The sequence below is a fragment of the Pseudophryne corroboree genome, chromosome 1 (genome assembly GCF_028390025.1).
Source record: "Pseudophryne corroboree isolate aPseCor3 chromosome 1, aPseCor3.hap2, whole genome shotgun sequence".
In the NCBI taxonomy this organism is placed as follows: domain Eukaryota; kingdom Metazoa; phylum Chordata; class Amphibia; order Anura; family Myobatrachidae; genus Pseudophryne; species Pseudophryne corroboree.
The window spans coordinates 883544005-883571207 of NC_086444.1; the positions used below are offsets into that span (position 1 = coordinate 883544005).

At 43.9% G+C, this 27203-nt stretch overlaps 1 protein-coding gene across 1 annotated transcript in view; it reads left to right on the plus strand.

The window, feature by feature from the left end:
- GC (GC vitamin D binding protein) overlaps positions 1-27203 on the plus strand; it is a 209895-nt gene that overhangs the window by 14926 nt on the left and 167766 nt on the right. The window lies entirely within an intron of this gene.

Below are 27203 nucleotides of genomic sequence, written 5' to 3' on the forward strand. Positions count from 1 at the left end.
TCGCTGACTCTAAATATGCCAGATTCTTATGGTCAGTGAGAATTGAGACCACAAACTTAGCCCCCTCAAGCCAGTGTCTCCACTCCTCGAGTGCATCCTTAATAGCCAACAATTCCCGGTTACCCACGTCATAATTCATCTCGGCAGGCGAAAACTTACGGGAAAAGTAAGCACAGGGATGAAGGCGATTATCAGACACTCCCATCTGAGAAAGCACTGCCCCAATACCCATCTCAGAGGCATCCACCTCCACCACAAAAGGACGCTCTGGATCTGGGTGTCGCAGCACCTTGGCCGAAACAAATGCCCTTTTGAGACGGGCAAAAGCCGCTTTAGCCTCACAAGACCAGTGAGCAACATCCGCCCCTTTCTTAGTGAGTGCCACCAAGGGCGCCACTATAGACGAAAATCCAGCGATAAATCGTCTATAAAAATTTGCAAAGCCCAGGAAACGCTGAAGCGCCTTCAAACTAGTGGGCTGCACCCAATCCAGGACTGCCTGTACCTTGGAACCCTCCATTTGGAAACCTTCTGGGGAGATAATATATCCTAGAAATGCGATTTGCTGAACTTCAAATTCGCACTTCTCCAGCTTCGCCCCAAGCCGGTGGTCTCTGAGTTTCTGGAGGACTAAGCGTACATGCTTCCGATGTTCCTCCAGGGAATGGGAGAAGATTAGGATGTCATCTAAGTATACAACTAAGAATCTATCCAAATATTCCCTGAGCACATCATTCATGAAATCCTGGAAGACTGCCGGGGCATTACAGAGCCCAAAAGGCATCACCAAATATTCATAATGCCCTGAGTGGGTATTAAAGGCAGTCTTCCATTCATCCCCCTCTCTTATTCGGATTAGATTGTACGCACCGCGTAGGTCAATCTTAGAAAAAATGGTGGCAGTACGAAGCTGGTCAAACAAGACCGAAATGAGAGGCAGTGGGTATGAGTTTTTAATCGTGATACGGTTCAATTCCCTGAAGTCGATGCAGGGTCGCAACGAACCGTCCTTTTTACCCACGAAGAAGAACCCCGACCCAACTGGAGACTGTGAAGGTCTGATAAATCCCTTAGCCAAGTTCTCCTGAATGTACTCTGCCATAGCCTGAGTCTCAGGACGTGACAGGGAGTACAACCTGCTCTTGGGAAGCTTAGCATTTGGCAACAAATCAATGGCACAGTCATAGGGGCGATGGGGAGGTAGTACCTCTGCAACTTTTTTGGAGAACACGTCCGCAAAATCTGCATAACACCCTGGCAATCCTGGCAAACTTAGCTGCGAGAGCCTGACTGGAAGGCTCAAGCAACTCCTGAAACAATCAGTACCCCAACTAAGAATCTCCCCAGAGACCCAGTCAAATTGAGGATTGTGGGCCCTTAACCAGGGTAACCCCAACACCAATGGGGCAAAAGTACAGACAGTCACATAAAAGGACAATTTTTCAGAGTGTGTGGCTCCAATAAACAAAGAAATCTGGCTAGTGCAAGAGGTAATTTTACCTTGGGATAATGGTTCCCCGTTTAACCCACAAATCTCAATTTCCGATGCCAAGGGTACTAAGGGAACAGAGTGTTTCAGGGCGAATTGGCGGTCCATAAAAACCCCGTCGGCCCCACTGTCCACAAAGGCCTCAGTCTTGACAGTTTGACCGAGGATCTTCAAGGTCACCGGAATGATAAAAGTCTTCTTGGGAAATTCTGACTTCTGGCCTGACAGGATATTTCCCATCACCCTCAGGCCCTGAAGTTTTCCGGCTTTTCTGGGCATGATACTACCACATGACCTTTATTCCCACAGTACAAACACAACCCCTGCTGTCTCCTCCGCGTCTTCTCACGCGAGGAGAGGCGGGTAGCCCCAATCTGCATAGGCTCCTCAGAAAATTCCTCAGAGTCTGAGGTTCCCTTGGGAAGGAAGGAAATCTCAGTCTCCCTTTCAAGCCTACGCTCTCTCAGCCGTCTATCCACCCGGATGGATAACTGCATGAGCTGATCCAAGCTATCAGGCAAGGGATATTGTACCAGTTGGTCCTTTATCTGGTTAGAAAGACCTCTTCGGTACTGGTGTCTCAGGGCTGGGTCATTCCACTGGGTATCATGGGCCAACCTCCGAAACTCCGTACAGTAAACCTCAACTGGCCTTCGCCCTTGCTTAAGGATCGAAATCTGAGCCTCGGCTGAGGCCGTCTTGTCAGGGTCATCATACAACATGCCCAGTGCCGTAAAAAAAGCATCAACACTTTTAAGCGACGGACAGTCAGGCTGCAACCCATATGCCCAGACCTGTGGGTCTCCTTGTAGCAAGGAAATTACTATGCCCACCCGCTGAATCTCCGACCCAGAAGACTGAGGCCTAAGCCGGAAGTATAGCTTGCAGCTCTCCTTGAAACAAAAGAACTGCGAGCGATCTCCAGAAAAACGATCCGGGAGATTTACTTTCAGCTCCTTAACCCCTGCAGGTGCTGCTGCTGCGGGAGCTCCGCCAGCAGCCTGGGAGGTGTGCATTTTAATGGACAAATCATTAAATTGTCGAGTCAGGACCTGCACCTGATCGACCACCTGTTGCAACGTATTTTGAGGGGTATGCTCCATATTCCCACAAAATTTCAACAGGAGTATTGGGCTGCTGAATATGTTATGCACACCAGTGCCTGCAGGAAAGTAATGGTGTCAGAACTGTTATGCACTCCAGTGTCTGCAGGAATGTACTGGTGTTTGAACTGTTATGCAAAACAAATGGACTCACAGACAAACTGGGGAATATGACATAACGTACACAGAAGGTGATAGGGTAACAAAATACACACAAAGTGAACAGAGAAGCCCAGAGGCTAAGGAACTGGGTATCTCCCTTGTATTAGAACTGCTCAGATAGAAAAAGCAAGATGTTGTGTTTTAATACGTAAAGAACCCGAAATGCTGTTGCTAAGGGCAACAGCAAAACCCTAAAGGGTTACCAACGGGTGTGGCAGTAAACTCCTTGGTCAGAGATGGAATGATAGACACAAGGAGATTCTCCACAATCCTAATTCTCACTTGCAGTGCACAGGTTTTAGCTTACTGCCACTAAACTGACCCCTGACACCTAGCACAGTGAGACAGGATTAGACAGGCAAGTCTTAGAATACAGCCGCAAACTTGCTAAGTTCACAGAGTAGTAACAGAACCCCAGCAAGCTAAACGACTGACTCCAGTCTTACTGCTAGGTCTGGATTGGCAGAGTGTAATACCAAATCCCCAGGCCTATTTGCAGTAAGCAACAAACAAATACAAAGCTACACAGTACTGGCTAACTTTCATGAACTGACTAACCAACAAAGATTCAGCAGCATCTGCTTACTCTGAAAAGAGGCCTTATAAAGCAGGTGCTGTCCACGCCCCACTCAGACCTCACAGACTGTGAGCACAAAAACCAGCACCGGATCCCCTGCCGTGCACAGAGCCTATAACCACTGCACAGCAAAAGACCCGAACCGGAGTATCAGCTGCGCTCAGGTCACTCCACCAGCACTTGTCTCCCGGTTGCCATGACGACGTGGCAGCACAGGGCAGGAGACCCTAACATATACTAGCAGACGCAGTACAGTAGTCCACGGCTGTAGCTACCTCTGTGTCGGCAGTCGCTCGTCCATAATTGTATACCTACCTGTGGTGGTTTTTTTTTCTTCTATCTTCTTCATACTAGTAGTTTAGGAGTCTGCAGTGCTGACAGTGTCCAGCAGGTCCGTCATTATACAATATATACCTGTCCTGCAGTAGTGATATATATTTTTTATATCATTATCATCCAGTCTATACTAGCAGACGCAGTACGGTAGTCCACGGCTGTAGCTACCTCTGTGTCGGCACTGGCAGTCGCTCGTCCATAATTGTATACCTACCTGTGGTGGTTTTTTTTTTTTCTATCTTCTTTATACTAGTAGTTTAGGAGTCTGCAGTGCTGACAGTGTCCAGCAGGTCCGTCATTATACAATATATACCTGTCCTGCAGTAGTGATATATATATATTTTTTATATCATTATCATCCAGTCAATACTAGCAGACACAGTACGGTAGTCCACGGCTGTAGCTACCTCTGTGTCGGCAGTCGCTCGTCCATAATTGTATACCTACCTGTGGTGGGGTTTTTTTTTCTATCTTCTTCATACTAGTAGTTTAGGAGTCTGCAGTGCTGACAGTGTCCAGCAGGTCCGTCATTATACAATATATACCTGTCCTGCAGTAGTGATATATATATATTTTTTTTATATCATTATCATCCAGTCTATACTAGCAGACGCAGTACGGTAGTCCACGGCTGTAGCTACCTCTGTGTCGGCAGTCGCTCGTCCATAATTGTATACCTACCTGTGGTGGTTTTTTTTTTTTCTATCTTCTTCATACTAGTAGTTTAGGAGTCTGCAGTGCTGACAGTGTCCAGCAGGTCCGTCATTATACAATATATACCTGTCCTGCAGTAGTGATATATATATATTTTTTATATCATTATCATCCAGTCCATACTAGCAGACGCAGTACGGTAGTCCACGGCTGTAGCTACCTCTGTGTCGGCAGTCGCTCGTCATCCAAGTATACTAGTATCCATCCATCTCCATTGTTTACCTGAGGTGCCTTTTAGTTGTGCCTATTAAAATATGGAGAACAAAAATGTTGAGGTTCCAAAAATAGGGAAAGATCAAGATCCACTTCCACCTCGTGCTGAAGCTGCTGCCACTAGTCATGGCCGAGACGATGAAATGCCATCAACGTCGTCTGCCAAGGCCGATGCCCAATGTCATAGTACAGAGCATGTAAAATCCAAAACACCAAATATCAGCAAAAAAAGGACTCAAAAATCTAAAATAAAATCGTCGGAGGAGAAGCGTAAACTTGCCAATATGCCATTTACCACACGGAGTGGCAAGGAACGGCTGAGGCCCTGGCCTATGTTCATGGCTAGTGGTTCAGCTTCACATGAGGATGGAAGCACTCAGCCTCTCGCTAGAAAAATTAAAAGACTCAAGCTGGCAAAAGCACAGCAAAGAACTGTGCGTTCTTCGAAATCACAAATCCACAAGGAGAGTCCAATTGTGTCGGTTGCGATGCCTGACCTTCCCAACACTGGACGTGAAGAGCATGCGCCTTCCACCATTTGCACGCCCCCTGCAAGTTCTGGAAGGAGCACCCGCAGTCCAGTTCCTGATAGTCAGATTAAAGATGTCAGTGTTGAAGTACACCAGGATGAGGAGGATATGGGTGTTGCTGGCGCTGGGGAGGAAATTGACCAGGAGGATTCTGATGGTGAGGTGGTTTGTTTAAGTCAGGCACCCGGGGAGACACCTGTTGTCCGTGGGAGGAATATGGCCATTGACATGCCTGGTGAAAATACCAAAAAAATCAGCTCTTCAGTGTGGAAGTATTTCAACAGAAATGCGGACAACATTTGTCAAGCCGTGTGTTGCCTTTGTCAAGCTGTAATAAGTAGGGGTAAGGATGTTAACCACCTCGGAACATCCTCCCTTATACGTCACCTGCAGCGCATTCATCATAAGTCAGTGACAAGTTCAAAAACTTTGGGCGACAGCGGAAGCAGTCCACTGACCAGTAAATCCCTTCCTCTTGTAACCAAGCTCACGCAAACCACCCCACCAACTCCCTCAGTGTCAATTTCCTCCTTCCCCAGGAATGCCAATAGTCCTGCAGGCCATGTCACTAGCAATTCTGACGAGTCCTCTCCTGCCTGGGATTCCTCCGATGCATCCTTGCGTGTAACGCCTACTGCTGCTGGCGCTGCTGTTGTTGCTGCTGGGAGTCGATCGTCATCCCAGAGGGGAAGTCGTAAGACCACTTTTACTACTTCCACCAAGCAATTGACTGTCCAACAGTCCTTTGCGAGGAAGATGAAATATCACAGCAGTCATCCTGCTGCAAAGCGGATAACTGAGGCCTTGGCATCCTGGGCGGTGAGAAACGTGGTTCCGGAATCCATCATTACTGCAGAGCCAACTATAGACTTGTTGGAGGTACTGTGTCCCCGGTACCAAATACCATCTAGGTTCCATTTCTCTAGGCAGGCGATACCGAAAATGTACACAGACCTCAGAAAAAGACTCACCAGTGTCCTAAAAAATGCAGTTGTACCCAATGTCCACTTAACCACGGACATGTGGACAAGTGGAGCAGGGCAGACTCAGGACTATATGACTGTGACAGCCCATTGGGTAGATGTATTGACTCCCTCCGCAAGAACAGCAGCGGCGGCACCAGTAGCAGCATCTCGCAAACGCCAACTCTTTCCTAGGCAGGCTACGCTTTGTATCACCGCTTTCCAGAATACGCACACAGCTGAAAACCTGTTACGGCAACTGAGGAAGATCATCGCAGAATGGCTTACCCCAATTGGACTCTGCTGTGGATTTGTGGCATCGGACAACACCAGCAATATTGTGTGTGCATTAAATCTGGGCAAATTCCAGCACGTCCCATGTTTTGCACATACCTTGAATTTGGTGGTGCAGAATTATTTAAAAAACGAGAGGGGCGTGCAAGAGATGCTGTCGGTGGCCAGAAGAATTGCGGCACACTTTCGGCGTACAGGCACCACGTACAGAAGACTGGAGCACCACCAAAAACGCCTGAACCTGCCCTGCCATCATCTGAAGCAAGAAGTGGTAACGAGGTGGAATTCAACCCTCTATATGCTTCAGAGGTTGGAGGAGCAGCAAAAGGCCATTCAAGCCTATACAACTGAGCACGATATAGGAGGTGGAATGCACCTGTCTCAAGCGCAGTGGAGAATGATTTCAACGTTGTGCAAGGTTCTGCAACCTTTTGAACTTGCCACACGTGAAGTCAGTTCAGACACTGCCAGCCTTAGTCAGGTCATTCCCCTCATCAGGCTTTTGCAGAAGAAGCTGGAGACATTGAAGGAGGAGCTAACACAGAGCGATTCCGCTAGGCATGTGGGACTTGTGGATGGATCCCTTAATTCGCTTAACAAGGATTCACGGGTGGTCAATCTGTTGAAATCAGAGCACTACATTTTGGCCACCGTGCTCGATCCTAGATTTAAAACCTACCTTGTATCTCTCTTTCCGGCAGACACAAGTCTGCTGGGGTTCAAAGAACTGCTGGTGAGAAAATTGTCAAGTCAAGCGGAACGCGACCTGTCAACATCTCCTCCTTCACATTCTCCCGCAACTGGGGGTGCGAGGAAAAGGCTCAGAATTCCGAGCCCACCCGCTGGCGGTGATGCAGGGCAGTCTGGAGCGACTGCTGATGCTGACATCTGGTCCGGACTGAAGGACCTGACAATGATTACGGACATGTCGTCTACTGTCACTGCATATGATTCTCTCCCCATTGAAAGAATGGTGGAGGATTATATGAGTGACCGCATCCAAGTAGGCACGTCAGACAGTCCGTACTTATACTGGCAGGAAAAAGAGGCAATTTGGAGGCCCTTGCACAAACTGGCTTTATTCTACCTAAGTTGCCCTCCCACAAGTGTGTACTCCGAAAGAGTGTTTAGTGCCGCCGCTCACCTTGTCAGCAATCGGCGTACGAGGTTACATCCAGAAAATGTGGAGAAGATGATGTTCATTAAAATGAATTATAATCAATTCCTCCGTGGAGACATTCACCAGCAGCAATTGCCTCCACAAAGTACACAGGGAGCTGAGATGGTGGATTCCAGTGGGGACGAATTGATAATCTGTGAGGAGGGGGATGTACACGGTGATATATCGGAGGATGATGATGAGGTGGACATCTTGCCTCTGTAGAGCCAGTTTGTGAAGGAGAGATTAATTGCTTCTTTTTTGGTGGGGGTCCAAACCAACCCGTCATTTCAGTCACAGTCGTGTGGCAGACTCTGTCACTGAAATGATGGGTTGGTTAAAGTGTGCATGTCCTGTTTATACAACATAAGGGTGGGTGGGAGGGCCCAAGGACAATTCCATCTTGCACCTCTTTTTTCTTTCATTTTTCTTTGCATCATGTGCTTTTTGGGGAGTAGTTTTTGGAAGGGCCATCCTGCGTGACACTGCAGTGCCACTCCTAGATGGGCCAGGTGTTTGTGTCGGCCACTTGGGTCGCTTATCTTAGTCACACAGCTACCTCATTGCGCCTCTTTTTTTCTTTGCGTCATGTGCTGTTTGGGGGGTGTTTTTTGGAAGGGCCATCCTGCGTGACACTGCAGTGCCACTCCTAGAGGGGCCAGGTGTTTGTGTCGGCCACTAGGGTCGCTTAGCTTACTCACACAGCTACCTCATTGCGCCTCTTTTTTTCTTCTTTGCGTCATGTGCTGTTTGGGGGGTGTTTTTTGGAAGGGCCATCCTGCGTGACACTGCAGTGCCACTCCTAGATGGGCCAGGTGTTTGTGTCGGCCACTTGGGTCGCTGAGCTTAGTCATCCAGCGACCTCGGTGCAAATTTTAGGACTAAAAATAATATTGTGAGGTGTGAGGTGTTCAGAATAGACTGAAAATGATTGGAAATTATGGTTATTGAGGTTAATAATACTTTGGGATCAAAATGACCCCCAAATTCTATGATTTAAGCTGTTTTTTAGGGTTTTTTGAAAAAAAACACCCGAATCCAAAACACACCCGAATCCGACAAAAAAAATTCGGTGAGGTTTTGCCAAAACCCGTTCGAACCCAAAACACGGCCGCGGAACCGAACCCAAAACCAAAACACAAAACCCGAAAAATTTCCGGTGCTCATCACTAGTATTAAAGAGTATTTGTGGGGAGAACAGGCAAATATTAAGGATTCCCTGAATGTAGCAAGAAATGAATGCAGCAGATATCTTCAAAATCCCACCATTTCCAACCACAAAGTACCCTCCATAGGCTTCTCTTACTCATCTTCCAGGTCTTTGCTAGGATGGGCTCTCATTGGAACCCATGTCTGCGCAGGAGATTGTTGCGAAATTAATTTGAACATTTTCATTTGCACTTTGTGAATTTAGATGATAATGTCATATACACAGTGCATTTAAAATATGGTGTTAGATGGAACCCTTACACTTTAATAGCTTTAGTCTTTAAAGGGTCCATTTAAGTACATTTACTGTATATAATGTGACCCCAAAACTCTAGTTTCTACTCTTAGGCATCCCAAAAATGAACCTGATGTCTGTGTACCAACCCGGTCTTTGAAAGTCATAGAAAATCATGCAAATAAATTGTCACATTTTGGTACAAGATATTCTGTAAATCATAAATAATAAAAGTATTTAACATGATCATATAGGGTTGAAATGGTAGTTATGCATTAATCTCCGGTGTGGACCAGGTTATTGGCCCCACTTAAGTCAAACTTTGTAATGTTTATCATTGGATATCTATTGCGTATAGTGGGGGCATTCAGTGCTTTACATTCCACAAATAGGCAAAGACTTCCATCTTCACATGCCCACAAAGAATATACATGTACCATCTGGTAGGTAGAAGATTGTAAGTAAACCTCTAATTCTGGGTCAGTGCTCTTGGTAGTAAAAGTTTTAACAAAAAAAGAATAGAGTCTTACAGAAACCATAAGACATTTTTGTCCGTGCTTTTCCATGAAGACGTATGTAAAAATTGTGCATGTAGTCCCAAATTCTGAGTCAGATGCATCTCAAGATGGTTACAGGTTTGCAGAATTAGCAAGTGACGGGTTTATGTCAGGCATATGTCAGAAACATTTAAGTACAACCATGTCATCAGCACAAATTTTTTTCACATTTGCTAGCTATTAAATTTAATGTAACATTAATTTACAGTTGGGTGTAGATTATATTATATATTAATATTGACAGTGTATTATACTAGTGTTATAAAACCATGATATATGACAATAGATGAGAACATACAGTACTTATTATAAAAAACAATATTTTATGTTAGTAACATACACATCCTTCTTTTTATTGCTAAAGCATCTGCATCTCACATGGGATAGAGATAGACTTATTTTCTAAGAAACAATCATTTTTACATTAAACATGCAGTTTCAAATGTCAAGCTGATGATTTAGTTTGTCACATTACAGTAGAGAAGCAGTTACAATCTAGAATTATTTCACATCTGCTAAATCACAATTATATTATTTTTGCTTACATTTGAATGAAAATCATAATTATTTGTTTTAGAATTTACTTTACGCAGGGTAGACTAATTTTTGTGCTATCTTCAAAATATTATCGTATCTTGCATAATACAATGTAAAGAGAATATAAAATGCATAGCATAATTTTCACCAGGTGAGAGGTAGACCTGGTAATTTGGTGCGGAGGCAAGATTTTAGCCAGTGTAGCAAAAATAGATGCCACCTTAAAGCAATGTTTCACACTGTGCTTCCCTTCCCCCATTCACATCTCTCAATGTGCTCCCTTTCTCCTTCCACATCTCACACTGTGCTGCTCTGCTTCCCCTATACACATTTCATACTGTGCTCCCCCTCACCAATCCACATCTCATACTGTTCTCCCCTTCCCCTTCACATTTCATAATGTGCTCCCCTTCCCATCTGAAACTGTGCTCCCCTTCCCCATCCACATCTCAAACTGCTTCTCTACTTCCTCCATCTACATCTCATAATGTGCTTCCATCCACCAAGCCACATCTCACACTGTACTCCATCTCCCCCATCCAGATCTCACACTTTGCTCCCCTTTCCCATCCACAGCTCACACTGTACCACTCTAATTCCTCCATCTACATCTCATAATGTACTCTTCTTCCACCATCCACATCTCAAACTGTGTTCCCCTCCTCCTTCCACATCTGGCACCTCTGAGTCTGCTCATTTGGTACTTCTCACAAATGGCCTGATGGGCCGGCCTGTACATCCAGGGAGACTGGGTCTGGTTGATTTCTCTGCTTGTCTTCCAGACTCGCATAGGTGCTGGTTGAGTAGCTCAGTCTCCTGTCGCTCTGCTTGGTCTCCTGGCAAGCAGAGACATGGGGGGTGACGTGAGACCAGGCACGGTCATGCCCCCTTTTTGTGCATGTGCACAGTGCACTGCCAGTGCTGTTATACAGTTCCAGTTCACCCCTGCATCCACGTCACCAGACTTATGATACAGGACCACTATAGTTCCATCAATGTTCAGTCCTAGCATGACCACGTTTCTCAAGATGAGTACACCCTTGTTTTGATATACTCTTACTAATGGAAGTAATACTACATAAAAATTATTTTTCATTCAACAACTCATTCTACCTGCAGCTTCATGGCACTGTGATGGGTTTCAAAATTGCCCCATTATATGCCAATCTCTTTATGTACAACTTTGAGCTGGTATACATTATGTTGAATGAAAAATGTTCTCAATATATCACATTTTCTGTGCATTATATTGACGATCTATTCATTATTTGGGCCAGTGGAGCAGACATGCTCACTGAATTTGTTGATGCTTTGAATAATATCCCGGGCTTAATTAGGTTCAACTGCAACAGCAACCACTCCGTCATTGATTTTGTAAATGTGACTATTAGGATTGATGATGGTCAATTCATAACAGGCATCTACAGAAAAAAACACAGATAAAAATACTCTTCTACCTTCTTCAAACTACAGAAAGAGGTACACTAGTGCTCTGGCTGTGTGAACTGTACACACATGATGACTGGTAGTCACTTTTGTCAACCTCTCACTGGGGGGTATATTTACTAAAGCTTCTAAAATAGAAAAGTGGTGATGTTGCCCATAGCAACCAATCAGATTCTGTCTATCATTTTCTAGGATGCAATAGAGAAAATAGGATTTTAATCACCTACCAGTAAATCCTTTTCTTGTAGTCCATAGAGGATGCTGGGGTTCCATTTAGTACCATGTGGTATAGATGGGTCCTTTGTGAGCCACCGGCACTTTAAGAGTTTAACAGTGTGGGCTGGCTCCTCCCTCTATGCTTCTCCTACCAGACTCAGTCTAGAAACTGTGCCCGAGGAGACGGACATACTTAGAGAGAAGGAAATACAGATAGTGGTGAAATTCACACCAGCTCACACTGAATCGATAAAACCATGTTGACCAGCATGCAACATGGAGAAACCATGCTAACCAGCATGCACCATGAAGAAATCATGCAAAACTGCATGAAACATGAAGAAACCATGTCAACCAGCAAGTAACATGAAGAAACCATGCTAACCAGCAGGCAACATGAAGAAATCATGCCAACCAGGATGAAAAATGAAGAAATCATGCCAACCATCATGCATGCATGTTATCTAGCATGAAATAGGAAGCAACCATGCCATTGCCAATCAGCATGTAACCTGAAGAAACCATGCTAACCATGCATGAAAGAGGAACAGCAACAGCTGAACCAATACTTAACCAAGTAGTAATGCAGGAAAACAAAGCACTTGGCTGGCGCCCAGCATCCACTATGGAATATGAGAAAAGGATTTACCGGTAGGTAATTAAAATCCTATTTTCTCTTACGTCCTAGAGGATGCTGGGGTTCCATTTAGTATCATGGGGATGTACCAAAGCTCCCAGTATGGGAGGGAGAGTGCTGAGGAGCCTGCAGAATGGAGTGACTAAACTTTAGGTTCTCAGATGCCAAAGTATCGAACTTGTAGAACTTCAGCAAACGTGTTCAACCCTGACCAAACAGCTGGTCGGCAAAGCTGTAAAGCTGTAGAGTGGGCCTTAACAGATCTTGGACACGGCAGGCCTGCCGTAGAATAAGCATGCTGGATAGTAAACCCGATCCAGCGAGCAAATGTCTGCTTAGAAGCAGGACACCCAACCGTGTTGGGACCATAAAAGACAAACAGAGCGTCTGAATTCCTGTGATGAGAAGTCCTCTTCACAGAAACTTTCAAAGCCCTCACAACATCCAAGGACTGTGAGGTAATTGAGGAGTCAGTAGCCACTGGCACCACAATGGGTTGGTGATATGAAAACCCGACACAACCCTTGGAAGAAAGTGCTGACGCGTTCTGAGCTCAGCTCCATCTTCATGGAAAAACAAGTAGGGGCTCTTGCATGACAATGCCCCCAATTTCGAAACCCATCGAGCAAATGCCAACGCCAACAGTGTGACCACCTTCCAAGTTAGAAACTTGACGTCCACCTCCTGTAAAGGCTTAAACCAATCCAACTGCAGGAACTGCAGCACCACATTAAGATCCCAAGGTGCCGTAGGAGGCACAAAGGGTGGCTGGATGTGCAGAATCCCTATCAAGAAAGTCTGAATCTCAGGGAGAGCAGCCAATTGTTTCTGGAAGAAAATGGACAAGGCTGAAATCTGGACCTTTATGGAGCCCAAGCGTAGGCCCACAACCACACCTGCTTGCTGAAAGAGGAAAAAACGTACTATTTGAAACTCCACCGTAGGAAACTTCTTGGATTCACACCAAGACACATACATTTTCCAAATGCGATGGTAATGTTTAGACATTACCCCCTTCCTAGCCTGTATCAGGGTAGGAATTACTTTGTTTGGAATGCCCTTCCGAGCTAAGATCTGGCATTCAACCTCCATGCCGTCAAACGTAGCTGTGGTAAGACTTGATAAGCGAACAACCCCTGTTGCAGAAGGTCCTCGCGAAGAGGAAGAGGCATCGGATCTTCCAGTAGTAACTCCAGAAGATCCACGTACCAAGCACTTCTTGGCCAGTCTGGAGCACTGAGGATCACCTGAACTGTTGTTCTTTTTATTAGCTTGAGAATCCATGGGATGAGTGGAAGTGGAGGGAACACATACACTGAGTGGAACACCCATGGAGTTACCAGTGCATCCACCGCCACTGCTTGTGGGTCTTGTAACCTTGAACAGTATCTACGAAGCTTCTCATTGAGGCAAGAGGCCATCAAGTATATCTGAGGTACACCCCATCGGCTTGTTACCTTTGTGAACACCTCTGAGTGGAGGCCCCATTCTCCTGGATGGAGATCATGTCTGCTGAGGAAGTCTGCTTCCCAGTTGTCCACTCCCGGAATGAAGACTGCTGACAGTGCCCGCGCATGCTTCTCTGACCAGAGGAGGATTATTGTCACCTCTGACATTGCAGCCCTGCTCTTCGTTCCACCATGCCTGTTTATGTAGGACACCACTGTGATGTTGTCCGACTGAACCTGAACGGCTTGATCTCGCAGAAGATGTGCCGCTTATAGAAGGCTGTTGTACACGGCCTTCAGATCCAGAATGTTTATTGGAAGGAGAGATACCTGAACTGACCGCTTTTCTTGGAAGTTTTCCCCCTAAGCGACTGCTTCCCAACCCCTGAGACTTGCATCTGTGGTTAGATGAATCCAATTCTGAATCCCGAACCTGCGGCCCTCGAGTAGGTGAGAAGTTTGCAGCCACCAGAGGAGTGAAATTCTGGCTTTCTGCAACAGGCGTATCCCCTGGTGCATGTGAAGACGAGATCCTGACCATAAGACCAGGCGATCCAGTGGGAAAGACCGTGCCAGGAATCTTCTGTACTGTTGAGCCTCTTAGTAGGCAACCATCTTCCCCAGAAGGCGAATGCACTGATGAACCGATACCTGGGCTGGCATCAGGACATCCCAGACCATTGATTGGATCACCAATGCTTTCCTCACCGGTAGAAACACCCCCTGCACTTCCATGTTGAGAATCCTTCCCAGGAAGGAATGCCTCCTTATCGGCTACAAATGCGAAATAGGAAGCTTCAGTATCCACCCAAGATCCCGGGACAGTTGATCTGCAAGAGCAACACTCCGCAACAACATCTCCCTGGAGGATGTTAAGGTCACATATATATGCATTATATGGGCAAGTGTACGCTTTCTAGGGTACAGAGTTGGGGTGAGAGGCACAGCAGTGGGATTTGAAACCCCACTTTTCTAAAAACTGCGGCTTCTACCCAGTATGTGATATATATTTGAAGCAATATATTCTTAAAATACACCTTATGGAGGCCACCCCAGCAGGATCTGCCACCAAAGCCTGAGATGTGTACAGTTTTGAGCATGATATAGACTTCCCAGGAGATGATATGCATTCTGCAGTACAGGACAAAGTCCCTTAAACATGGTAAAGTGGATTACACATACACAGGAAAATGACAACACAGTTCACCCCCCCCCCCCAGAATATCTTCAGAGAGTCACAGAGCACAAGAATCCAGCCACAGCGCGTCTTTATAGGCTTTTATAAAGATAAAAACCCTGCATAACCTTAACAGTGTAGCTAGTACATAATATCACATCCCCATTGTTTATAACACCTTTTACCTCAGTTTAGTTATGTGGAGGACAGCGTTCCCTGTCAGCGTGTGTCTGCAGGGAAAAAATGGCGCTGGTTAGTGCTGGATCCGCTCTGTGGAGAAGCTCCGCCCCCTGTAATGGCACGTCTTCCCGCACTTAGAGATTATACTGGCCTGAGGTAATTTTTGCAGCAAACAGTGGGTTAGACCTTGAAAGCTATGTTTGACCAGTGTAGGGTATCGCGCTGACTCAGGATGCCCCTCACAGCACTGTACACAGTGAGCGGCATGGCGGGGTGGCGGCATGCTGCAGGAGTGAGCGGTCGCCTCGGGCGGCTAACGATCATCACTCTCAGGAGTTCAGTATCCTGTCAGCGGAGATAGGGGCCATTAACCTCAAGGGTTGGATCCTACACCCCCCTAAGTCCCACAAAGCAGGGAGGCTGTTGCCAGCAGCCTGCCTGTAAAATAACAAACTCTAGAAAACAATAAAACTAAGAAAACTCCTAGGAGCTCCCCAAGCTGTGACTGGCTCCTCCGGGCACATATTCTAAACGGAGTCTGGTAGGAGGGGATTAGAGGGAGGAGCCAGCTCACACTATTAAACTCTTAAAGTGCCAGTGGCTCCCAAAGGACCCATCTATACCTCTTGGTACTAAATGGAACCCCAGCATCCTCTAGGACGTAAGATAAATGATAGACAGAATCTGATTGGTTGCTATGGGCAACATCACCACTTTTCATTTTTTGAAGCTTTAGTAAATTTATCCCTGGGACTCAATATCTAACACCTTAATGCCTGAATTGTGTGACGAAGTTTGCGGAGTATTTGATTATGTGTCCCTGCAAAAAGATCTATGTGGGTAAAACGATCAGGATGATTAAAGAAAGGATAAGTATGCATAGATCATCTATCAAGAAGGCTGAAACAGTGATTGATACCGGTACACCACCAGTGGTGAAGCATATTTTCACCCATGGTCACACTATCCATAACTTCCACTTTATGCCTGTGGATTTTATACTGTACCACCACTTTACAGGGGTAGTGATAAACACAAGCTCCTACTACAGAGAGAGTGCCAATGGATCTACAGATTAGGCTCTATGGGCTAGATGCATCATCACTTGGAAAGTGATAAAATGGAGAGTGAAAAAGTGCCAGCCAATCAGATCCTAACTGCCATATCACAGGCTGTGTTTGAAAAATGTCAGTTAGGAGCTGATTGGCTGATACTTTTTTACTCTCCATTTAATCACTTTACAAGCGATGATGCATCTGGCCCTATGGCTCCTAATGGACTGAATGAGGAGTTTACTTGTTCATCTTTCCTATAACTGGTCCAGAGGGGTTGCTGTGTGATTTGCTCCATTTTGGTGAATTGATCTAAAATGCGAGAACTATTTGCTGACAATAACAGCTGCATAACATGTGTATGTCTTGTATATAGACCAAAAAGGATGCAGTTCTATATGTAGCTGTTTATGATAGCCTATATACATTTGGATTTATGTTCTACTATTTATTTTTAGGTTTTCACTTGATGTTCATATTTTTTTTTTTTTACTGCTATTGTGCGTCTGGGGAGCCCACTACTGTCTACTTATTGTATATAGGAGCAGTCTAATTTAAGTACCATTATTGGCACTGATGCCAGCATATCATTGTATGTTCATCTTTATTTCTATTTTGTGTCTTTTGTTGATGGATACTGCCCCTGGCTACCGATGGCCATGCATTGGTTCGTTGCCTAGTATGTTCCTGGCTGCCTCCTTGTCCTGCCCCCCAGCATGATGCTCCCGGTGGCAGTCGAATGACAATTGTGCCTATGTTCCCTTCGTGGAAAGGACCAGGAAGTGACAGCAAGAGAGGGCAGAAGATAACGTCCGCCATTACAGCATGTTAATGTTTTATCCATTTTCAGTTTATTTTAGATTAGATTGTTTTATCTATGCACCATTGTACCCACAGGTTGCTATTCCAAATAGTTGGTGACATGGACCCAGGGGATTATCGGAAAGGTCCTCTTCATGAAGGATAACTAGACACTACCATTGAGTGACACAGCTGGTTTGGCTTTCTGACCATATGTTGCATCACTTCCGCCTGCCGGGTGATGCGTCTGAGCATCACTTCTGGTGATGTAGCTCACATTGCATTCCCCGCCACAAGTGTACATTTACACTTGGTTCCTTTTGCCTGGTACAGATGGGCGGAAGTCAATATATGGAATTCTGGTTTGTAAATAGTACACTTTGGTGGTTAATTGTTCATTACGCGTGATTAGTTATTCTTTTCAACCCAGGTGATTTCCATGTTCAGCTATGCATACTGGTATTTAAGTAGCCTTCTGTTGGCATTATATTTATGCAGTTCCCTGAGAAAGGTGGTAACACCGAAATGGTATCATTGGTCTTCTTAACTCCCTTGCTGACGAATGGGTGAATATGTAGTTCAGTTTGCTGACTGCCAATATATTATATTGATGATGCCTTTTTTTGCACTTGGCATTTTCTAATGCTTGTGATGATGCCTTTTTGATGGTTAAAAAAATATTTTGTTTCTTTATTGAAGTGCTGGTAATCCATACATGCTGAACCCCTGGTGGCAACTGTATTCGTGGACTCTTTATGCATGTGTGTATGTATATATATATATATATATATATATATATAAGCACAATGAAGCGGCACTCCAGGACTTAATTCAAATAAACGGGTCCAGTCTCCCGATTTTGATGTGCAACGTTTCGGTTTTAATCACAAACCTTCGTCAGGCATATCCATACAACAGAACAGGTCTTACCTATATAACAAATGAAATCACCAGGTGCAGTGCAGTCCAGAAAGCCCAAGAGTTAGACTTCCAGCTGATGTCATGCAGCATGGACTAATTACGTAACAAGAGAGTGATAACCCTTCACCACACTACAGACATGGAAATGAATGAATGACGTTTAATATTCAAACGATACTTTGTAAATACAATGATCATCCACAGGATAAAATGCAACAAGTTATATCAAAGATTATATATGAGAATAGCAATCGGGGCGATTATACAACACCATATCACAATTGACTTAAATGGTTAACCAGGGGGAATCAATTAGATCAATTAATGAAAACAACATGTAGAGATGAAGAAAAACATCACAGAGAACTGCTGTAAGAAAGTGTTTCATTAAAACCCCTTAGGTGTTACAGTGTTGAGCCTGTCAATCCACTGTGCTTCCCTTTGTAGCAAGAGCCTAGATCTGTCACCACGTCTCCTGATTTCCGGGACCATGTCTATCATTTTGTATTTTAATGAAGACAAAGTGTGTCCTCGTAACTTAAAATGTTTAGAAACAGGTTGTTCGGCTGGTTTGCCTTCAAGCACGGATTTAATAGCGCTCCTGTGTTGGGCCATGCGTACTTTAAACATGCATGTGGTCTTCCCTATGTAGTATAATCCACAGGGGCAAATGATACAATACACCACATAGCGTGAGGTACATGTGAAACAATGTTGCAGTTTGATTCGTTTGCCAGAGTGCGGATGTACTATAGTATCTCCTGTTTCTAGGCATGTGCAAGTGGTACACCCTAAACATTTATAATTACCTGTTTTTTTGGTAAGAAAATGTTGGGGTGCCTGGGAGTCAAAATCAGAAATGTCACTGTGCACAATCATGTCACGAATACTACGTCCTCGTTTATAACAAGGCATTATCCGTTTCTTGGATAAAGATGGTAGGTCAGGGCATACTTGCCTACCTGACCCTCTCCATGAGGGAGAAAATGCTCTTTTCCTGGACTTTCCTGGTAATGTATGATTGCCATCACCTGTGGTGAGCTAGTTCATTGATAAGAAAGGTGTTTCACCACAGATGATGGCAATCATACATTACCAGGAATGTCCAGGAACAGAGCATTTTCTCCCTCATGGAGAGGGTCAGGTAGGCAAGTATGGGTCAGGGTCAGTTTGAACAATAGGCTAAATACCCTTCGCCTTTGACATTAATCTAGTACTGGCAGTTGTATACTGATTCACATAAATCATAGTATTTGTTATGCGGCTCTGACTAGAAATGTCTGGTTCTTTAACCTTCGGCGCTGCGAGCGCCTTTTTCCTAGCACTGGTCAGTGCATTGTTGGAATATCCCCTTTCTAGGAACTTAGTGGTCATAATATCAAGCTGTTTACATTCATCATCAAAATTACTACAGATGCGATGTACTCTCAAGTACTGAGAGTACGGTAGACCCTTTTTAAGTGGAGCAGGATGATGGCTTGAAGCTAATAATACATTGTTACAGTCAGTAGGTTTAGTGTAAAGAGAGGTACTTAACACCTCACCATCTCGACTCACAAGTACATCAAGAAAATGTATATCTTTCTCCTGAATATCAAAAGTGAATTTGATATTGTCATCTTGGGTATTAATGTCAGCCATCATGCTCAAAAACTCACACCTCGTGCCTCACCAAAGGAGGAACACGTCATCTATGTACCTGGTGTAGAAAATGATTTTGCTTGCATATTCAGGTTTACCAAAGAACAGATCATGTTCAACTTTGAACATAAAGGCATTGGCATAGGCCGGTGCGACCAGAGACCCCATGGCACAGCCAAGAGTTTGTAAGTAATATTCCTTGTTGAATAGGAAGTAGTTACGTGTGAGAACCAATTGTAGTAATTTCACAAACAGAGATTTATCTGGACCTTTGTACAGTGTATTGTTGCTAATCAAGCTCTCAACAGCTGTAATACCTCGGCTGTGTGGAATGTTAGTGTATAAACTTACAACGTCAGCTGTACACAACCATGTCTCTGAAGTAATAGGGTCAAGATTATGCAGTTTACACAAAAAAGTTGACGTGTCCTTCAAATATGTCTACTCATTCTGAATCACTGGTTGCAGGTAATGGTCTAAGTATCTTGCTACCTGGTAAAATATGGAATTACGAGCAGAAACAATTGGACGTCCCGGAGGCTTTGTCCAGTTTTTGTGCAGTTTGGGCAGGGTATATAGCACAGGGATTGTTGGTTCAGGGATCCTTAATTCCTCCATAGTTGAGGCATCAATGATTCCCTCATCAACTGCATGCCTCAAACAGTCATTCAGTTCATGTTTATATAAATCAGTAGGATCTCTGTCCAATTTCTGATAAACGGCTGTATCTGATAGCTGTGCATAAGCATCAGCAAGATAGTCTTGTAAGTCCTGTACAACTATCCCTCCACCTTTATCAGCCGGACGGATAGTGATATCAGTTCTTGTAGAGAGTGACTTCAATGCAGAACGTTCAGCTGCAGAAAGGTTGTTAATCTTACCTCCGACATCAATAGTTGTGGACTCGATTTCTTTTGTCATGGTGCGTGAAAAGGCACGAATTGTGGAATTCAGGGATAAAGGGTCAAAGTTAGATTTAGTCCGAACGGGACATGTAGATGTGGTGTCCTCAGTTGCTTTTGGTAAAGTATCCTTTTTGTCAAAGTATTCACTAAGGCGTAACTGTCTGCTGAAGCTGGCTAGGTCAGTCTTGCTGTCAAATTGCCGGTGAGTGTTCGTAGGGACGAAGCTGAGACCTCGTCGTAACACTGCAGTCTCTGAAGGTGTAAGAGGACTAGAGGATAAATTAAAGATTATTTCTTTGTCTTTGAATTCTTTGCGCCTCTGCCTTTCACACTGGCGGCCTCGTCTGGTTCTTCTTCTATTGGTGCTCCTCTCTGAACCCTGGTCTTGACGCCTAAAGGGGTGTGCTTTGATCTCACTGCTGCACGTGCTCCTTCAGACTCACTTTGGGAACTAGCACTAGAATTTTCTGAATCTTGGGAGGATTTTTTCTGATTCCTAGTGTATCGTGGGAGGAATTGTTTCTGACCCCGTTGTCGGCTAGATGTCCAGTCGTACACCCGGTTTTCCTCGTAATCTCGTGATACCGCGGTGTATTTCTTTCACTTGAAATTGATCAGTTCACTTCTGTATTTGTCAATCTGTACTTGTAATTGATCTATCCAATTAGTGCTAGTGTCAGCCTTTAGTTCATCCAAGCAGGTAGATTCAAATGTCTTAATCTTCTCCCGTACCTCAGTCAGTTCTCGTGATGATTCTTCAATGACTAGGAGAATAAGGTCGAAGGATGCTTTATTAAGGACAGTTACCCACTTCCGACAGAATGACAGATTGTAGCGTCCAATTGTAGGATTATTGCGGATCCTGAATCTTCTAGGAATTTTGCGATCACGATAGTAGTCCGACAAAGTTACTCCGTGTAGGTAAAAGTAAACTTCATTTTTTTTTTATTTCAGCAAATGATTGAAACAGTGTTCATTAGTGTCCACTCCAGAAACTGTTATTAACTTGTCTTTAAACAGTATTCTATCCGTGTCCACATTAGACAAAGTTAACAGTTCACCCGGCGGGTAAACTGTTCTGCGGAATCCCGTCTCTCCATCAGTTGCCGTATCCATAGAAAAAAGTGCTGTGCAGAATCACACGTGAATGTTTAAAAGCAAATGTCCCGACTTAGAACACGCGTAGGTGCTCGCAGAATCACGGTGTCTGGTGCCTTAATGATAGGAGTGTATGCACACACCTAAGTATATAAATAGTATTTGTATTCGGCACTCATGAAATAAACATCACAGTCAGCTTGCTCGGTGCCCTCTAAATCAACTTTGCAGGTTGAAGATATAAGCACAATGAAGCGGAACTCCAGGACTTAATTCAAATAAACGGGTCCAGTCTCCCGATTTTGATGTGCAACGTTTTGGTTTTAATCACAAACCTTCGTCAGGCATATCCATACAACAGAACAGGTCTTACCTATATAACAAATGAAATCACCAGGTGCAGTGCAGTCCAGGAAGCCCCAGAGTTAGACTTCCAGCTGATGTCATGCAGCATGGACTAATTACGTAACAAGAGAGTGTTAACCTTTCACCACACTACAGACATGGAAATGAATGACGTTTAATATTCAAACGATACTTTGTAAATACAATGATCATCCACAGGATAAAATGCAACAAGTTATATCAAAGATTATATATGAGTATAGCAATCGGGGCGATTATACAACACCATATCACAATTGACTTAAATGGTTAACCAGGGGGAATCAATTAGATCAATTAATGAAAACAACATGTAGAGATGAAGAAAAACATCACAGAGAACTGCTGTAAGAAAGTGTTTCATTAAAACCCCTTAGGTGTTACAGTGTTGAGCCTGTCAATCCACTGTGCTTCCCTTTGTAGCAAGAGCCTAGATCTGTCACCACGTCTCCTGCTTTCCGGGACCATGTCTATCATTTTGTATTTTAATGAAGACAAAGTGTGTCCTCGTAACTTAAAATGTTTAGAAACAGGTTGTTCGGCTGGTTTGCCTTCAAGCGCGGATTTAATAGCGCTCCTGTGTTGGGCCATGCGTACTTTAAACATGCATGTGGTCTTCCCTATGTAGTATAATCCACAGGGGCAAATGATACAATACACCACATAGCGTGAGGTACATGTGAAACAATGTTACAGTTTGATTCCTTTGCCAGAGTGCGGATGTACTATAGTGTCTCCTGTTTCTAGGTATGTGCAAGTGGTACACCCTAAACATTTATAATTACCTAGTCTTTTGGTGTGAAAATGTTGGGGTGCCTGGGAGTCAAAATCAGAAATGTCACTGTGCACAATCATGTCACGAATACTACGTCCTCGGTTATAACAAGGCATTATCCATTTCTTGGATAAAGATGGTAGGTCAGGGCATACTTGCCTACCTGACCCTCTCCATGAGGGAGAAAATGCTCTCTTCCTGGACTTTCCTGGTAATGTATGATTGCCATCACCTGTGGTGAGCTAGTTCATTGATAAGAAAGGTGTTTCACCACAGATGATGGCAATCATACATTACCAGGAAAGTCCAGGAACAGAGCATTTTCTCCCTCATGGAGAGGGTCAGGTAGGCAAGTATGGGTCAGGGTCAGTTTGAACAATAGGCTAAATACCCTTCGCCTTTTACATTAATCTAGTACTGGCAATTGTATTCTGATTCACATAAATCATAGTATTTGTTATGCGGCTCTGACTAGAAATGTCTGGTTCTTTAACCTTCGGCGCTGCCAGCGCCTTTTTCCTAGCACTGGTCAGTGCATTGTTGGAATATCCCCTTTCTAGGAACTTAGTGGTCATAATATCAAGCTGTTTACATTCATCATCAAAATTACTACAGATGCGATGTACTCTCAAGTACTGAGAGTACGGTAGACCCTTTTTAAGTGGAGCAGGATGATGGCTTGAAGCTAATAATACATTGTTACAGTCAGTAGGTTTAGTGTAAAGAGAGGTACTTAACACCTCACCATCTCGACTCACAAGTACATCAAGAAAATGTATATCTTTCTCCTGAATATCAAAAGTGAATTTGATATTGTCATCTTGGGTATTAATGTCAGCCATCATGCTCAAAAACTCACACCTCGTGCCTCACCAAAGGAGGAACACGTCATCTATGTACCTGGTGTAGAAAATGATTTTGCTTGCATATTCAGGTTTACCAAAGAACAGATCATGTTCAACTTTGAACATAAAGGCATTGGCATAGGCCGGTGCGACCGGAGACCCCATGGCACAGCCAAGAGTTTGTAAGTAATATTCCTTGTTGAATAGGAAGTAGTTACGTGTGAGAACCAATTGTAGTAATTTCACAAACAGAGATTTATCTGGACCTTTGTACAGTGTATTGTTGCTAATCAAGCTCTCAACAGCTGTAATACCTCGGCTGTGTGGAATGTTAGTGTATAAACTTACAACGTCAGCTGTACACAACCATGTCTCTGAAGTAATAGGGTCAAGATTATGCAGTTTACACAAAAAAGTTGACGTGTCCTTCAAATATGTCTACTCATTCTGAATCACTGGTTGCAGGTAATGGTCTAAGTATCTTGCTACCTGGTAAAATATGGAATTACGAGCAGAAACAATTGGACGTCCAAGAGGCTTTGTCCAGTTTTTGTGCAGTTTGGACAGGGTATATAGCACAGGGATTGTTGGTTCAGGGATCCTTAATTCCTCCATAGTTGAGGCATCAATGATTCCCTCATCAACTGCATGCCTCAAACAGTCATTCAGTTCATGTTTATATAAATCAGTAGGATCTCTGTCCAATTTCTGATAAACGGCTGTATCTGATAGCTGTGCATAAGCATCAGCAAGATAGTCTTGTAAGTCCTGTACAACTATCCCTCCACCTTTATCAGCCGGACGGATAGTGATATCAGTTCTTGTAGAGAGTGACTTCAATGCAGAACGTTCAGCTGCAGAAAGGTTGTTAATCTTACCTCCGACATCAATAGTTGTGGACTCGATTTCTTTTGTCATGGTGCGTGAAAAGGCACGAATTGTGGAATTCAGGGATAAAGGGTCAAAGTTAGATTTAGTCCGAACGGGACATGTAGATGTGGTGTCCTCAGTTGCTTTTGGTAAAGTATCCTTTTTGTCAAAGTATTCACTAAGGCGTAACTGTCTGCTGAAGCTGGCTAGGTCAGTCTTGCTGTCAAATTGCCGGTGAGTGTTCGTAGGGACGAAGCAGAGACCTCGTCGTAACACTGCAGTCTCTGAAGGTGTAAGAGGACTAGAGGATAAATTAAAGATTATTTCTTTGTCTTTGAATTCTTTGCGCCTCTGCCTTTCACACTGGCGGCCTCGTCTGGTTCTTCTTCTATTGGTGCTCCTCTCTGAACCCTGGTCTTGACGCCTAAAGGGATGTGCTTTGATCTCACTGCTGCACGTGCTCCTTCAGACTCACTTTGGGAACTAGCACTAGAATTTTCTGAATCTTGGGAGGATTTTTTCTGATTCCTAGTGTATCGTGGGAGGAATTGTTTCTGACCCCGTTGTCGGCTAGATGTCCAGTCGTACACCCGGTTTTCCTCGTAATCTCGTGATACCGCGGTGTATTTCTTTCACTTGAAATTGATCAGTTCACTTCTGTATTTGTCAATCTGTACTTGTAATTGATCTATCCAATTAGTGCTAGTGTCAGCCTTTAGTTCATCCAAGCAGGTAGATTCAAATGTCTTAATCTTCTCCCGTACCTCAGTCAGTTCTCGTGATGATTCTTCAATGACGAGGAGAATAAGGTCGAAGGATGCTTTATTAAGGACAGCTACCCACTTCCGACAGAATGACAGATTGTAGCGTCCAATTGTAGGATTATTGCGGATCCTGAATCTTCTAGGAATTTTGCGATCACGATAGTAGTCCGACAAAGTTACTCCGTGTAGGTAAAAGTAAACTTCATTTTTTTTTATTTCAGCAAATGATTGAAACAGTGTTCATTAGTGTCCACTCCAGAAACTGTTATTAACTTGTCTTTAAACAGTATTCTATCCGCGTCCACATTAGACAAAGTTAACAGTTCACCCGGCGGGTGAACTGTTCTGCGGAATCCCGTCTCTCCATCAGTTGCCGTATCCATAGAAAAAAGTGCTGTGCAGAATCACACGTGAATGTTTAAAAGCAAATGTCCCGACTTAGAACATGCGTAGGTGCTCGCAGAATCACGGTGTCTGGTGCCTTAATGATAGGAGTGTATGCACACACCTAAGTATATAAATAGTATTTGTATTCGGCACTCATGAAATAAACATCACAGTCAGCTTGCTCGGTGCCCTCTAAATCAACTTTGCAGGTTGAAGATATAAGCACAATGAAGCGGAACTCCTGGACTTAATTCAAATAAACGGGTCCAGTCTCCCGATTTTGATGTGCAACGTTTTGGTTTTAATCACAAACCTTCGTCAGGCATATCCATACAACAGAACAGGTCTTACCTATATAACAAATGAAATCACCAGGTGCAGTGCAGTCCAGGAAGCCCCAGAGTTAGACTTCCAGCTGATGTCATGCAGCATGGACTAATTACGTAACAAGAGAGTGTTAACCCTTCACCACACTACAGACATGGAAATTAATGAATGACGTTTAATATTCAAACGATACTTTGTAAATACAATGATCATCCACAGGATAAAATGCTACAAGTTATATCAAAGATTATATATGAGTATAGCAATCGGGCGATTATACAACACCATATCACAATTGACTCAAATGGTTAACCAGGGGGAATCAATTAGATCAATTAATGAAAACAACATGTAGAGATGAAGAAAAACATCACAGAAAACTGCTGTAAGAAAGTGTTTCTTTAAACCCCTTAGGTGTTACAGTGTTGAGCCTGTCAATCCACTGTGCTTCCCTTTGTAGCAAGAGCCTAGATATGTCACCACATCTCCTGCTTTCCGGGACTATGTCTATCATTTTTGTCAAAACCAGGATTCAGAGAGGAGCACCAATAGAAGAAGAACCAGACGAGGCCGCCAGTGTGAAAGGCAGAGGCGCAAAGAATTCAAAGACAAAGAAATAATCTTTAATTTTTCCTCTAGTCCTCTTACACCTTCAGAGACTGCAGTGTTATGACGAGGTCTCAGCTACGTCCCTACGAACACTCAACGGCAATTTGACAGCAAGATTGACCTAGCCAGGGGTTAAATGAAACACTTTCTTACAGCAGTTTTCTGTGATGTTTTTCTTCATCTCTACATGTTGTTTTCATTAATTGATCTAATTGATTCCCCCTGGTTAACCATTTAAGTCAATTGTGATGTGGTGTTGTATAATCGCCCCGATTGCTATACTCATATATAATCTTTGATATAACTTGTTGCATTTTATCCTGTGGATGATCATTGTATTTACAAAGTATTGTTTAAATATTAAACGTCATTCATTCATTTCCATGTCTGTAGTATGGTGAAGGGTTAACACTCTCTTGTTACGTAATTAGTCCATGCTGCATGACATCAGCTGGAAGTCTAACTCTGGGGCTTCCTGGACTGCACTGCACCTGCTGATTTCATTTGTTATATAGGTAAGACTTGTTCTGTTGTATGTATATGCCTGACGAAGGTTTGTGATTAAAACCGAAACGTTGCACATCAAAATCGGGAGACTGGACCCGTTTATTTGAATTAAGTCCTGGAGTGCCGCTTCATTGTG